At 41.4% G+C, this 15,737-nt stretch overlaps 1 long non-coding RNA gene across 3 annotated transcripts; it reads left to right on the forward strand.

Moving 5' to 3' along the window:
* Positions 1–216: 216 nt before the first annotated feature.
* Gm33045 (predicted gene, 33045) lies at positions 217–15,713 on the forward strand. Of its 3 annotated transcripts, none has more exons than NR_167735.1 (6): positions 217–421; positions 1,044–1,165; positions 2,084–2,190; positions 4,671–4,891; positions 11,712–11,891; positions 15,482–15,713. It is a non-coding gene; the product is annotated as a predicted gene, 33045 (long non-coding RNA). The 3 variants fall into 3 exon arrangements; NR_167736.1 differs by lacking the exon at positions 217–421 and adding an exon at positions 7,440–7,514 and having other exon boundaries at positions 944–1,165; positions 11,690–11,891; NR_167737.1 differs by lacking the exon at positions 217–421 and having other exon boundaries at positions 944–1,165; positions 11,690–11,891.
* The last annotated feature ends 24 nt before the right edge of the window (positions 15,714–15,737 follow it).

Here is a 15,737-nt window from a genome sequence, read left to right on the forward strand (position 1 = left end):
TGCAGGTTCTTAATTGTAGTAATTACTGCCTGAGAACAATTAAGCAGTCACTACCAAACATTTCTATTGAGTGAATCTAGTGTCCTATTAATAAACAGTCATGAACTTATCTCTTTCTGGAAAAACCTCCCTAGCTGGTTCCCTACTACAGAAATCTCAAGCGGCGTTTGTTCCCACACATTCAGAGTTTGTAAAGCAGCTGTGTCCCCCTGAGCCAGACATGGTCCCCGTTCCTCTGAGGGCCAGAGGCAGGTTCTGCAGCTGCCTGCTGCCCTGACTATGTTCTTGTTACTAATTAAAGGTAGTGGCTGTGAATTCAGTGTGATACACAATAAGTATTCATCACGTAAGCCTGGGTGACCTGGATCTGCCTGCTGTGGATCCTGTTTCCCTCTGCCTGGCTCCTTTGCAAATTGCATCTGTAAGTATCTTTTCTCAGGGGAAGCAATTTCTAATCTTTAGATCAAAGCCAAGCGTGAAAGATAGCTTATCGTTTTTTTTTCAAATCATGAATTTCATATTCTAAATTATCATTTTATCTACAAACACCTACATCAGTGTTCTAGCCGGAACAGTATTTCTTTTCGTTCCTCTGTTCATTTGCTGGGCTGGATTTATTTTTTCGAGAGGGTTTCTTGTAAGCCGTATTCTCTTTCCTGCATCACATTGTGGAAACATAGGATGGCAAACTCAGCTGTCAATCAAAGTGCTCTCTGTTCTTAGTGAAGCTGAGTCAGTCCAGCCCTAGGAGGAAGCGTGTGAAGGAGGCTGTTAAATCTATTCATAGATGCGGAGATGTTCCAGCCGCGGTGAGAGGTTGCAAATGACGCATGAATGCACCAGCAGTGGTATGGAGGAGGAGGCTGCTGAGGAGGAGGGAGAGCAGAAGTGGGGGGTTGACGCAGGATCAGAGAATTATAGCAAGCTCGATGCCAGCCAAACCATTTCATTGCAAAGACACAATTACAAAGGCTCGTATGGACTGCATCTGTAGAGATGGCTGCTCTGACACATGTCCATGTCCTTTGTCTGAACTGTCATAGAGAGTGGTGGCCCTGAATACACTCCTTGTACGCATGTCCAAATGCTGCTGTGTCTTCAGAACCAGGACACCTGCAGTATTACCAACAGGTGCCAGTGACTTCTGGAAAACACATGACTGTAGGTAAGATGGAAAGGGGAAGACAGCCTCTGTCCATTCTGCTTGGACAGATAAACCAAGCCCCTGGTTCTAGATCAGAAGAGAAATAATACAGTCTGTGGCCTGAAAGAGATTGCAGCAGACTGTACTTTACAGAATTAATAAAAGGATTTGGGGGGTTGAGGATTCAATGCATTGCTGCCAGTAAATGGAATGTTACCATGGAAACTTTAGGGTTCTGTGTTATATAAGACTAACTCACCCCGGTTAGTGAATATGCATGAACATATGCAGGGATCCAAAAACAAATGCAAATTATCTTTCTATCATCCCTACCTATTATCAGCCATTTGAGAACCTACTGATGCCAGGGTGCTAGATATTGCTGTATATAAATGCTAATAGTTCTTATCTCTATGACCACTAGATTGCTAGGAGGGTCTGGGAGAAATGTGGCCTACATAGATGATGGAGAGTTGTTTTGCCAAGGGGATGACTGCTGGGTATCCCTCACTGAGTTTCTGTCAGTCAGGCCTATGTCATGAAAGGCAATATAACAGAATGGCCTCCAACAAGTGGAGTTTTAGTGGTGTCTCCCTCATGATCAGGATCTATTCAGGAAACCAAACATCCTCATCGGAGAATCAGACTAGATTTGATAACCTCTAAAGTCTCTTCCAAATTCAAAAGTTATAGCTTTATTTGTGAAGGTTCTTTTTTTAAATATAGATTTTATTTCATAATCAAATATAAGATAAAATATGCTATTTTAATATATAATTAAGTATATATTTAGATATATATTATATATTATAAATATATAATTAAAATATATAATTCAATATGATTAAATTAAATTTATATTTATATATATTAAAATATAAAATAAAATATAAAACTACTTCAGACATTTATAAAATACATTTTGGTCTTATTCCACAGCTTCATGGCCCTCACACTCTGCCTACAACCCTTCTTCTTCAGCCAATCTCTTCATGTCTCATTTTGTGTGTAGTTCAACAACTTTAATAAGACTTGCTTGTTTAAAGGTAGGTGGAAGATTAATTCTAAAGTTAATAATAATAACTTTAAAGCTTTAGTAAATGGGTAATATGACACTTCAGAGCTTTATCGGCTGTTTCTGCCTCCAGCCTTCCCTTGGTCCTGATCTCCTTCTCTCTATATATATCAATCGCCCTGGGTTAGTAGAAGGAGCATCTATCTCTTCACCCCTCTTATATAATAAAGACCATGTGGAGGAGTAGGAAGGCAAAGAAGGGAGGTTCCTTATCAGCATTTCCATTATCCTCTGTTATTATAAAGAACAGTGGTTTTGCTAGGCTTCCAAGCATGTACAAGATGCACACAGCCAATCCTCTCTCTCTGCCACACCCTCTTCCCCTCTCCCTGTCCTCCCCATCTCCCTCCTCCCCTTCCTCCTCCACAGCTGGCTTCTTCTTTACACTTTCTTTTAAGCTATGAAAGGCTGTGTGAGAAAATGTCCTTTTTGTCTCTCTAAGTCTAGTTTATTTTGCTTAATACAGTTCATTCTATTGTCTTTGAAAAGTGTCATGATTTGATTCTTCTTAAAAGCAGATTCATATTTTATAGAGTATATCAGATTTGGAGAACTTTTTAAAGAAGACATTTATATTTATTGTATGCATAGTGTATGTTTTTCCATTTTTGTTGTTGGCTATGTGTATGCTGTTGTACCACATGTGTATCTTGTTGCCAAGGAGTCCAGAAAATGTCATCAGGGCCCCTGGACCTGAGATTTCAGATGGTTTCGAGCTAGGAACCGAATGCATTCTCGGTGAGAGTAGAAAGTGCTCTTAACTGCTGAGCCAAGTCCCAGGCTCCTCTCTGACTTTGTTGTGGTTTTAAAGCAGTGTAGTTCAAGGAGCTTCAGAGCCCTCATCTGTGTAAGCTTACTTGATCTGATGTGGACTCAGCAAGGCTCAAAAGTAAGTCCCACCCAACTGCCTATCATGCTAATTGTGTGGCAAATAAGATCTCTATATTCCTAAACTGCTGAAAAGTTTAAAAGGTGAATACTTTATGACACGTCAAAGTTATCTAATCTCATTTTTGCTGTCTGTTGACTAAACTTTCTGTAAACATGCACACATAATTAGTACTGTGTAATATGTGAAGATTTTTTGAGGTGATGTTTGAAATCCTTACTCTAAGATCCTTTTATAGAAAACGTGTCAACTTTTTGACTAAATGATCCCGTTAGCCATTGAAAATTAAGTCTCTATAATTTGAATAAGGTTTTAATTTTGTTTTTAGTTTATTTTTTACCTTTTGAAATAAAAACCTACGTGTTTTACTGGTTTGTGGGACGACGACATCATGTTCCCCTGCACTCTGTACTGAGTCCTACATCAGGGTAAACATCAGCCTCATCAAATGCTATTTCTCATATCGACTTCAATTAATCTGCATGCACTTGATAAGCAGATTTATTTATAAATTTAGTGGACTTTGTTAGGAATAATTATACAAAGCCATCCTTTAGCGGAGGGAGATGGCTCAGTCCCTTTGGTTTTGAATGGACACAGGTTCCCACTCCCAGTGCCGCCATGGCACTTCACAACTATCTGTAACTGCAGCGCCACAGGACTCAAGTCTTTCTTTTGGCCTCAATAGGTACTGCACATATCGGGTGTACATACGCGTGCATGCAGATAAGATATTCGATGCATAGAAAATAACTACAAATAGATCTTCAAAAAAGAAGTAAAAGCTTACTTTTTTATTTTTTTAACATTTTTTATTACATATTTTCCTCAATTACATTTCCAATGCTATCCCAAAATCCCCCATACCCTCCCCCCCAATTCCCTACCCACCCATTCCCATTTTTTTGGCCCTGGCGTTCCCCTGTACTGGAGCATATACAGTTTGCGTGTCCAATGGGCCTCTCTTTCCAGTGATGGCCGACTAGGCCATCTTTTGATACATATGCAGCTAGAGTCAAGAGCTCCGGGGTACTGGTTAGTTCATAATGTTGTTCCACCTATAGGGTTGCAGATCCCTTTAGCTCCTTGGGTACTTTCTCTAACTCCTCCATTGGGAGCCCATCCAACAGCTGACTGTGAGCATCCACTTCTGTGTTTGCTAGGCCCCGGCATAGTCTCACAAGAGACAGCTACATCTGGGTCCTTTCAACAAAATCTTGCTAGTATATGCAATGGTGTCAGCGTTTGGAAGCTGATTATGGGTGGATCCCTGGATATGGCAGTCTCTAGATGGTCCATCCTTTCGTCTCAGCTCCAAACTTTGTCTGTGTAACTCCTTCCATGGGTGTTTTGTTCCCAATTCTAAGGAGGGGCTTAGTGTCCACACTTCAGTCTTCATTCTTCTTGAGTTTCATGTGTTTAGCAAATTGTATCTTATATCTTGGGTATCCTAGGTTTTGGGTTATAAAACCCCTTTATATAAGCAGGAAACCAGTGCTGTAAATAAGTGCTTACTAGGACACCACATCACTGCTATTTCACATTCATCTCATTTTTTTCAGATGCACACACTGAACCCTGGGCAGGAGAGGATGCCCCGAGATGTAATCTAAGTGGCTTCCAAAGGCAAGGCATACATACTCTCTTGGCTCCCTCATTCCTCCCTGTTAGCCTGCTCTAAAGACCTTCCTTTCTGAAGAAAACTCCCCATATAACGCATCAAGCACTTCAGATGATGAAGATGTCTCCAAGTGCCTCATGAGAAAGAGTCTTGCTGGAGAAGGTCAGTGTCTTTGCAGAAGTATTTCTGCTCTGCTCCTAGCTGAGCCGGTGCCCCACAGCTCAGCTGCCACCGTGGGAGGAGTTCTAGCAATAAGAAATTCATAATCAAATTTCCAGTGTTTTTTTCCTCCCTGCTCTTTCAAGTCTAAAAAATTGGCACACAGAGAGAGAGAGAGAGAGAGAGAGAGGAGTGTCTTCAGATAATAGAGCCCCTGTCTATCTGCATAGCTTGGATGATTCCTCTTCCCCAGTACATAACACTGGTCTGTTTCAAAGCACATGTACCACAAACAAGAAACAAACCATCCCAGTGAGGGGATTATTTGCTACCAATGCCCACTTAACTGAAAAATTCTATAGTTTGTTCAAATCGACTTCTGAGATCTTGTGCTGACAGGATCAGAATTTGGGGTGTCATATTTATCAATGGTGGTTCGGCCAGTACGGAGCCAGTATGGAGAATCAGATGTACATTGTACATTAGCAATTGACCCCACTGTGGAGGGACTTGAATCAGAATTCCAGTGTTTCTAGGTCTTTTCACTGATGGTTTCCTCAGAAAATATTTGTCATGTGACTTAAGGGAGCCAACAGAAGGCACTGCTTTTGCATAGGACATGTATGGAAATGAAGCAACGAGAGAGATGGCTCCCAGGCCCTGCCTGTCTCAATGATGAGTGATGACCATTTTAGTCACCCTTTCCTTGTCTGGCACAACGTGTGAAGCTATGTGGGTTGGAAAGCTTGAGGTCCTAACTGGCAATCTAGCTAGAGCAGAGTACTGAGGGCATGGTGCATGATAATTTCAATTCTTCACCCAGAGTGCTGGACTCAAGGGAGCACATGAATACAGTGATATGGGTAAAGACTGGAGTTTACTAATAGCTACTCTAAAGGCTGTGTCAACTTTAAAGCTCTGTTTAATTCTGCCATGAGCAGTGTGTCTGCTCTGAACGAGAACCCAGGGCCAGTGAGCTGAAAGACTTGGTTATCCAACCCACAAACACCTGCTCTGGGCTGGGAACTGTGGACAGAAACAAAGCAAGATGTATAAGCAGGAGCAGTAAGCCTCCCCAGGTGCCTCTGCTCATTGTGCCAGTTTCTGTAGCCTTATCTTGGCTGGAGGCCTACTTGAGAGTAACAGCCCTTTCCCTCCATGCCATTTCATCTGCTTCAAGCCCAAACACGGATGGCTCACCTTATGTAGTAGTAGCTATTCAAAACCCCCATGAACGTGCTCCTCTTCCACAGTCTGCACAGACGCAAGGAGGGCTTAGAAAACACAGAAGCCCATGACTATCTAAGTGATAAGCTTCATCTATATTCCCCTGGGTCAGAAACAGACTCTGGGTAATTCAAGCTAGGAGATGTTCTTTCTGGTAAAAGAAATGGTACCTTGCTGCATAGCTAATAAAATGCATCATCTGTCAGCATTGAAGAGCCCTTTCGGTCCGTAATTATTATCATTAGGCACAAGTGTAAGTGCTCTGGAATTTCATCTTGGGGTGGGGCTCTGTGAATGGCTCTTAACTTCCCTAAAGGGCTCTCTGGGAGCAGGAAGCCTGCCCATGGAGAGCAACACATCACCACCACCACTCCTTTGAGTGGTGTTATTTGGGATTGTTTTAGTGACAACTGTTTGGATGACAAAACTATGTAAATTCTGTGGTTAGAAGAACTGATAGTCTCCTGGCTACAATGTTTTTGCTAGCTGACTTCCCAGCTGAGGCCATATTGTCATCTTTCCAAAAATTGAAAAGGGGATTCCCACATTTCTCCTACGCTACCAAGCATCCTTTACAGGCACACAATAAAAACCCTTTGAAGGGTTGAACCTCTTTAACTTGATGCATTATCTCTTCATTAGCAAAAGAAATCAGAGCTGAAGCAATCGACAGTGTTAATGGCACCCTTCTGCTTGCAGCCCACATTTGTGACCCTCCCATGAGTGTACAGGGCCCCTGCCATATGGTTAACTCTGTGGGGGTTGCCCTGGGGATTTCAGAAAAATGATGAGACAGTCTTCTTTTTAGAGGGGCTTATAATTCAATGATGAGCTGTCCTCTGGAGAGATATTAAAAAAAATAGTCCACAAACATCGGCCTTATGTCAGACAGATTTGGAATTCAACTTTACTCTCCCACTTTCAGGCTGATTGAGTCAGAATCCCAAATTTCATCTCTTGATTTCACATTTCATCATCTGAAAACTGGGAATGCTGATAACTCCTCTGAGACAAAGTGGGAATGAAAATGAGTGGGAAGGAAAATGACACTCACTGAGCAGGGAAAGTATTACTGAAGACCATGGTAATTATGACTAAATGGTGTGAAGGGATGGGATAGAGTAGCTATAAGTAAAATCAGTAATGATGAAGATGAAGATGGTGTGTATATCTGATATACATTTGAAAAAGAGAGAACCCTTTGGAGCTAAAATAAAAAATGTTTCAGAGTTGGCTTAGTTTGATTTTTTACTGTTGTGAACAAACACCATGAACAAGGAAGGCCAGTCTTACAAAAACAGCATTTAATTGTGTCTGGTTACAGGTTCAGAGGTTCAGTCCATTATCATCGGAGCAGGAAACATGGCATCATCCAGGCAGACATGGTGCACAAGGAGCTGTGAGTTCTGTATCTGGATTAGAAGGCCTCCAGAAGACTGGCTTTCAGGGTGTTAGGAGAAGGGTCTCAAAGCCTATGTCCAAAGTGACACACTTCTTCCTAAAAGGCCACATCTATTCTAACAAGGCCACACCTCCTAAAAGTACCACTCCCTGGGCCAAGAAGAATTTAAGCTAATTTTAAAATTAAATGTAGAATTCCGTTAGGGGAGGTTAAAATGTAGACATTCCAAGTGGACATAGTAGCTATGTCTAGTAGAAGCATTCAGTCTGTGATGTGACCTGTTTAGAATTCCACTAAAGGAATCTCATTTAAATAAATTTCTTCACCAAGTGAGTAAGGACATCCAAAAGCTCCTTTGTAGAGACTCCATGGATAGGTATTCAGGTTTAGTTTCTCAGCAACCTCCTCTAAATCTTTGGTTCTATTGTACTTCCAGAGGTAACACCCTTGGATATTACAAATGATACAATTTAAACTTGAAGGTTGGAGATGAAATTAACTTTGTCAATTCATTGACCTAAATTAAGGAGTCTGTACTAGACTATCTGGTGAGACTCCACAGAGTCACGGGGTCCTGGAGTGTCAAAGAAGAATGCATGCAGGGAGAACCAGCTAGATGGCAAATTAAGATGGCTGACCGAAGAAGGAAAGGTTCTCGAGTCAATGAATGCAAGCAGCCTGTAGAACTAAAAAGAAAAAGAAATTGCTTCCATTCATGATGAAACTAGCATAATTTGGTTTCTATTCAATAAGAGTGTACTGAACAAATAATTCACGGTAGAATTGTAAAATAATGCATTTGAGTTGCTTTAATCTGTCCATATTTGCTGTATTGGACATAGCAGCAGTAGACACAAATACAAATGCCTTTCATTGATGCAGACAGCCCACACTTGTATTCTACATTTAAACTGTTGCTCTCCTACTTAAACTTCAAGAACTTTCTTACACAGTGAAGCATTTGGTTTGTTCTATAAGTTGTACAATGAAAGTCAGATTGACAGTGGGATCTTTAACTCACTACAAAGAAAATTACTCTCATCCTAGAATTCTACATAGGTTTGGGTATTTTAGCCATGAAGATGAAAGGCAGGGAAGAGAAGGAAAGAAGTGGGAGATAGACACAACGCTTTGTGTAAATGCCTCTTAGTCTGGCTTTTGCTGGCCTTTTATCATGGTTGGATTCTATCTTTCCTGTTTTATGCTTATTTGTGTTTTATTTCATACCATGTAAACAATTCTGCTTCCAATGGCAGCACATCATGAGGTGTGGTTTTTGCACTTGCTCCATGGTTGGCCATGTTACTAATGGAGCTATCTGTAAGCTTTCCAACCATTTAAACAAGTCACCAGTGTTATTCTTGTCTCAGGGGAGAAGTTTGAGGCAGGGTCTTGTCACATGGTCTTGGACAGCCTGTTTTCACTCTTTTAGTGAGTACTCATTAGGGCTATGATTTTGTTCCATGCCGTTGATGGTCAAGATTCTGTTTACCACTCATCTACTCTTGACTCTTGATTCTATCAGTGACTACCGGTTGTTATTGTGCCTTTCTCTTTGTGTTCTTAACTAGAATTCAATGCAATACTTCTCTCCCAGTTTCACTGAGTTTTTTTTATTTCTGATTTCTACTTATTTGTTCTTACTTTCCACAACAATTTTACTGCATTGCTGGTCAAATCTTACAAGAGTTACAACAAAAGCTGTATTACTCTATCGCTGGGAAAACTGAAGGAGATTATGACATGTAAATATTCATGACACGATGTGGCCTATAGATGGGGTAACTATTTAGTGTCTTCTTGCAATGTTTATTCACACATTAAATAGACATGCAAAAAATTAATTCAGTGTACCTGGGAGTAGTGACCCACCACTGGAAAAAGTAATGACCACATAATACTGCAATGCCGTCTTCCCATTTTCATTTGTTTTGTTCCTCCTGTGGCTTTTTGAGCACTGCTAATGAGTGGATCTAGGAACATTTTACGTCTGTTTCTAGCTGGTGTCACTGCTTTGAGTGATGAAGGTGATGTATCTGGTCAGGAGCTATGAGGTGTAAGTGTGTTTCTTGCTTTGCTGCCTCTCCATCCCTGTCAGTTTGATGGAATGCCGAAAGCTTCTTGTGATTTACTTGGTGGGAGGCAGATTAATGGATATGGGGAACACTCATTTTCAGTCCAGGTTCGGAGGAATTCATGTCTCTGGCTTGATCCTTTATTGATTTTATAGATTTAGACAGCTTGGAGGCCAGTCTTCTCCTGTGCTGAAAACGAAACTCGGACTGTCTCAACTGCTGAGTAATTAACTCCTCATGCTCCACCAGGGACAATACACCCAACGGAGTAAGGCATAAAACTCGAGGGTCTACTCAAAACGGGGCACCCTTCAAATATGCCATTTATGAAACAGGCACTGAAGACTGATCTACAGAGGCATCTATAAGTGGACATTTCCCCTCTGTCTAATAGAAACAGTATTGCCTGTCAAACCTTAGTAACCTCAATGTTGGGAAATGAAATAATTATAGCTATATCAAGTATAAATAGGACAGAATTTACTTATCAATCATGAAAGAAAAAAAACCTGGGTATTTCTTCTATGTTACACGGTTCCCTACGTCCTTTTTCATTTTGTACAGGACCATAAGACACTAGACTAGTTAACATCTCTTTATCCTTTGTCATATTGTGGTGAAGCCTCCGTAACAGGACACACTGGCCTCAGATCCTCCATAGGTTGAGACGGCAGAAGAGAAATGCAGAGCTTACGAGTTCAAGAATGTAAGTCTGAATCGGGGTCTGGCATTCTAAAAGAAAAGCGTAAACAGCCGCCACAGTAAATGCACAGATCACCGAAAGGGACTGTGGCTTTATTTCCAGGAGACTAATGGTTAGGACAAGAGTAAAGGGTTAATAGATACTTCAAGGTCTATTTTGTTTGAATGTCTTAGATTCAGTAAATAAATGCCAGAGAGCAGGTACTGCACCTTAACACATGCAGTGTTTTATCTGCATCTTGCTTAGGTTTTTCTACTCTCATCTGGTGCATTCTATAAACTCTAGATAAAATATTATCCAGTATTTGTAGTCACAGGAGAAAACAACTCACTGCGGTATCACTATAATCACCATGGGGTGTTACATGATCGCTGTCTTGCTTCTCCAGCGTTTTCTCGATCTCTGAACAATTTATAGGTGCTGCAAATGCATGTAACCTGAAGCACTGCACGTCTTATATCACCATGGCCTTATCTTGACATGTGAGAGGGAGCCGATGATCATGGCTCTCAGACAGCCACTCAGCACCCGAATGAACAGACCCTCCTCCCACCCTGCTCCCCTACCCACCCACTCCCACTTCTTGGCTGGGAAATACATCCCATAATCAGCCACCAAACGCAGACACTATTGCATACGCCAGCAAGATTTGGCTGAAAGGACCCTGATACAGCTGTCTCGAGTGAGGCTATGCCAGTGCCTGGCAAATACAGAAGTGGATGCTCACAGTCATCTATAGGATGGAACACAGGGCCCCCAATGGAGGAGCTAGAGAAAGTACCCAAGGAACTGAAAAGGTCATGTTAACTTCTTTACCTGCATCCTGCTCTTCGGTGCTTAAGATTAGAGCTCCTTTCTACTTGATTCAGATCTGAAAACACTTGGAAATGATCTCTGAGCACTCAGTCTCCTGGGTCTAGACTCTCAGGAGATAACCCCCAAACTTCAGCCCTAAGGACAGGCTCGGGCGTCACTTCAGTGCTCACGTCGGACATTTTTGTCTTTTTTAGGATTTTCTTCGAGTCCATCCCCTTGCCTTCCTTTCCTGCTGTTCTCTTCGCTCCCGTTCACAGCCATCCACACACAGAACCAGAATCTCAGAGGGAAGCATGACCTCATGTGTTTGTGGTCCTCATAAACCTGCCTTGTCTTCCATTTTAGTACTTTAAGTTGTGTTGATAAAAACAATAAAATTTATATAGTTTATCTCTTTACTAAAAAGAGTCAATATGCATTGTTCACCATGACTTCAGTCACCTGCACTGACTACCTACTTAAAGTGTAAGCTTTTTCTTAGATGAAAAGAGAAGATCAAATGTCTGTGTAACTCTTCATTTAACAAGCCTTCTCCTCTCCTCCTCCTCCTCCTCTTTTTTTTTTTTTTTCTGAGCTAGGATGTCATTATATCACCCACAGACTGGCCTAGAACAGACAGAGACATGAGGACCCTCCATGAGACACAGCACATGTAGGCCTTAGACACCTGCTTGCTGCCAAGTCACACAGCCAAGACAGAGGATGTCACTCAGGGTCCTGCCAGTTGTGTAACCAGTCTGCAGCAGAAAGTTCCAGAATGTGTAAGCATGTGGTGGACAGGTGAGTGAAAAGGGAAATGCTGCATGCATCTTAAAAAGCCTTAAGAAGGAAGATGGAACTGGAGACTCAAAGGTGGAGAGTAAGTAGCCTGTTGTGAGTGGCCAGCCCCACCACTTGGGCTATGGTGAGATTCTAGCCTGTGCTCCCACTGAAGGCCATGTCTGGGTCTGTGGCAACACAGCAACAGGGCTGGGTGGCAATCTCTATGTCTCATATTGCTACTAGAGAACATGGAGATGTCTCTGGTGGAGGTACCCTCTGGGGACCACATGGATGCCCAGGGGCTATCCAGAAGCTGTCCCTGACTCTCACTGGCTGCAACTCTCTGGAAAGTTGGCCTCAACTCTTATATTTGTTATATTTGACAGTACTTAGGAGAACAGTTCCTGAGCCTCATTGGGGCAGCCCAACAGAGCAGACCCTGGTAGTGGTGGCATAGGTAAGCCAACCCCAAAGGAGAGAGCATGGGAGAGCTGGCCCTACCACTCTTCTAGTCTGCCATGAGGTGGGGGGTGCAGGGAGATTGGTACCCTCATCCTTTCTCCATCTTCACATGCAGCAGTCTGTAGAGTTGGTCTCCTGCGTGAGAACAGGAGAGCTAGCCTTGTGTCACGGCTGGCTGTAGCACTTGGGGAAGAGTGGGCTCTGAGTTTTGCCTGGGCAGCACAGTGGAGCTGGCCCTGATGATGAAGGCACAGGCAAGCAAGTCCCAAGGGTGTGAATGCAGAAGAGATGGGCCAGTCCCTCACAGGCTATGGCACTTGGGAAATTGGGTCCCACCCTTTGACTGGGCAGCACAGTGGATCTGGGCCTGAAAGCATGGGTGTGGTGCAGGTGAAAGGCCCAAGGTCATGAGAGCAAAAGAGCTGACCCTGCATCCTCCTGATGGCAATGGTGGCATTGGATGTCCTAGCCGGAGCAGTGCTGGAGGACTAAGTCTGGTGGTGTGGACAAAGGAAAGCTAGCATGCTGATCAGCTCAGCTATCACCCAGGCCCAGATCCAGGGCTCTGAGTTGACCTACCCCCAAATCTACATCATCTATGAAAGGGCCAGTCACACAGATCCAAACCTGCAGGATCTCCACGTTACAGGACAACAACGGGATAACCAGAAGTCTCAGTGAGGATCCAATATTGGTGTCACAAAAGCCAGAGACCATGAAGCAGACCAATGAACATTTGCAAGTGAAGATGTGTAGACAGAGGGGAATGCTAGGGCACACACTGTGACATAGTACAGCTTTCGTGATGAGATTTTTTTTCTGTGCTTTGTTTTGTGTGCTTTTTATTTTTGTGAGGGAGGGCGTTGCAAGGAGACGAGGGGATGGAGGCTGGGGGGGGGTGAGGTGCATGATGTGGAACTCACAAGGAATCGAGAAAACGTTTACTTTAAAAGGACCCTCTTAATATAAGGTGTTTACATTTGTGACTTCACATCCATTTTTATATAGTAGGTTGATTTGCATAATGTGATATACAAATAGATATGATAAAATGATATGAAACAAAATCTCATCCAAATGTTCACATTCAGTGTTTGTATGACTTTGGGGAAGAAAACAGATAAGAGGGACTCTTCTAAAAACAGCTGTGTGGTTCTTGTCCTGTTTCCTGACCCGGGTAATGTTCATTTATGGCGGCACAGAGTAAGTTTATTAGTTTCTGCAGAAATTTAAATCATATATTTTTACATGAATCAAATGATAGGTTATAAATGAAATTAATCATCTCTACTCTTTCCTATAAGTAGAAGCTAATTGTATTTTGATATATATCTATAAATATAATATTGTTAGCAACATATAATTAACACATTCATAGAAATACAAATATTCAAATATTTTTCTGGCTCTTTGGACCAGGATCCCAAGCACCCGTTCTTCTACTAGAACAGGCTAAAAACTGAAATGTCCAAACATTTTTATCATTATTCTTACTATTTTCAGAATATGGGTGAGAATTATGTCATATGCGGTATGAGGTTTTGATCTGACTAAACCATTTTGGTTCAAGGGCAACTGCAGAATGAAGCATTTTATAGCGTGTACATGTATATATGTATGGTACGTGAATATGCTCGCATGAGAGTGTGGGTGAAGATGTGTATATGTATGCATGCATGTAGAAGCCAGACATTGAAGTAAGGCATCTTCCTCTACCATTGTCCACCTTGTTTTAAACGGACAAACTTTCCTGAGTTTGGAACTCATCAGTTGGCTAGAATATACATATATTATATATGTGTGTGTGTGTGATGTGTATTCTGTATCTATTCTATATATACATAAGTATATATCTACAGAATATCACACACACACACACACACACACACACACATATATATATGTGTGTGTGTATGTATCTGTGTGTGTCTGTGTGTGATGTGTATTCTGTATATATTCTATATATACATAAGTATATATCTACAGAATATATCACACACACACACACACATATATGATCTGTATCTTGTATGACCACTGCACTCCAGATATCTACAAAAAGGCAGGGGATAGGAAGCCAAAGGGTAACCTGAACTCCAGAACACATTTGAACTAGCCTTGGCTATATATCAAGATGCTGCCTCAAAAGACAAATGACAAAAATAATTTTAAGGGTGATTTCCCTGAAATGCAAAATAATGTATATGTGTAATATAAATTGGAGTCATTATAATCATTAACCCAGAAACCTAAAATTAGACAGAAATACAGAGCTTAAAGATGATCTTGACATTATTGTCTTATAAAAAATCTTCATAGAAATTGTTTAAATGGTGTGAATTGCAAATTTAATTTTGGATTTTCTCTCTGAGTTTGTATGTATTATTCATGGGTGCAGAACATATACCACCGGGAAGTTAGGAAAATTGCCTAACTCAAGTTCATGTAAATTAAACTTCCTTTGAAATCTTCAAAAATAGCAATTATTGAATCAATGGTGATCCACTATTTATAGCCTCTTTTGTTACAATTCTTACAAAGTGTTTTTTTAATAATGCAATTTTAAGAATTTCTCCTTGTTAAGAAGAGCCACAGAATTTTTTACGTATCTCTGATATTAAGTGCCATGTTTAAAAGTTCAGCAAGAACAATGTCTAAGATTTGTTTTACCCTTGGAACAAGCCTTTGCATGACCTTCCAAAATAAATAAATAAAAAAATAAAATCTCACAAAATATAAGGGCACAATGCAAACACAGAGAGAGAGAGAGAGAGAGAGAAAGACAGAGAGAGAGACAGAGAGAGAGACAGAGAGAGACAGAGAGACAGAGAGAGACAGAGACATAGAGAGACAGAGACAGAGACGAGACAGAGAGGTGCAGGATCTTTTTACTTGATACCAAAAACAGTAATTATTTTTTGAAATTTGGTGAGTGAGTGAAAATCCATTTGGAATGGTATGTGAAGTGCTACGTGAGACATGGTTTGAACTTGGATGTACCTACATTTCTGAAAGCAGATCCGGGCTGTTTTGAACATAAGTCCAGTATGCCTGACATACTTTGCTTCCTCTGAGCTCTCCTAACAAGGAAAGAAAAGTCTATTTTTAATTTCCTACTTCATAAATTCTGTTCTTTACTTTTCTAGGACTGGTTATTCAGGGGGATGATCTATCTATGGAGATAAGAGGACAGTTGATGGATTTCTGGCCACTGGCTGCAGGCAAGGTTGGCTTGAAGTGAGGCTGCCTGGGTGTGTGCCCCTGCAGGAAAAGCAGGAGGAAGGAGCCAGGCAAAGAGGACAGCCCTGTGTGGGAAGATGTGTCACTGGTCATTCTTTACAAAGAAAATAAAAATGAGATTTCTTGTTGGCTGTCTTACTTAGTGCTTCCAAAACCCCCTTC

Source organism: Mus musculus, chromosome 13, assembly GCF_000001635.26.
Source record: "Mus musculus strain C57BL/6J chromosome 13, GRCm38.p6 C57BL/6J".
Lineage (NCBI taxonomy): Eukaryota > Metazoa > Chordata > Mammalia > Rodentia > Muridae > Mus > Mus musculus.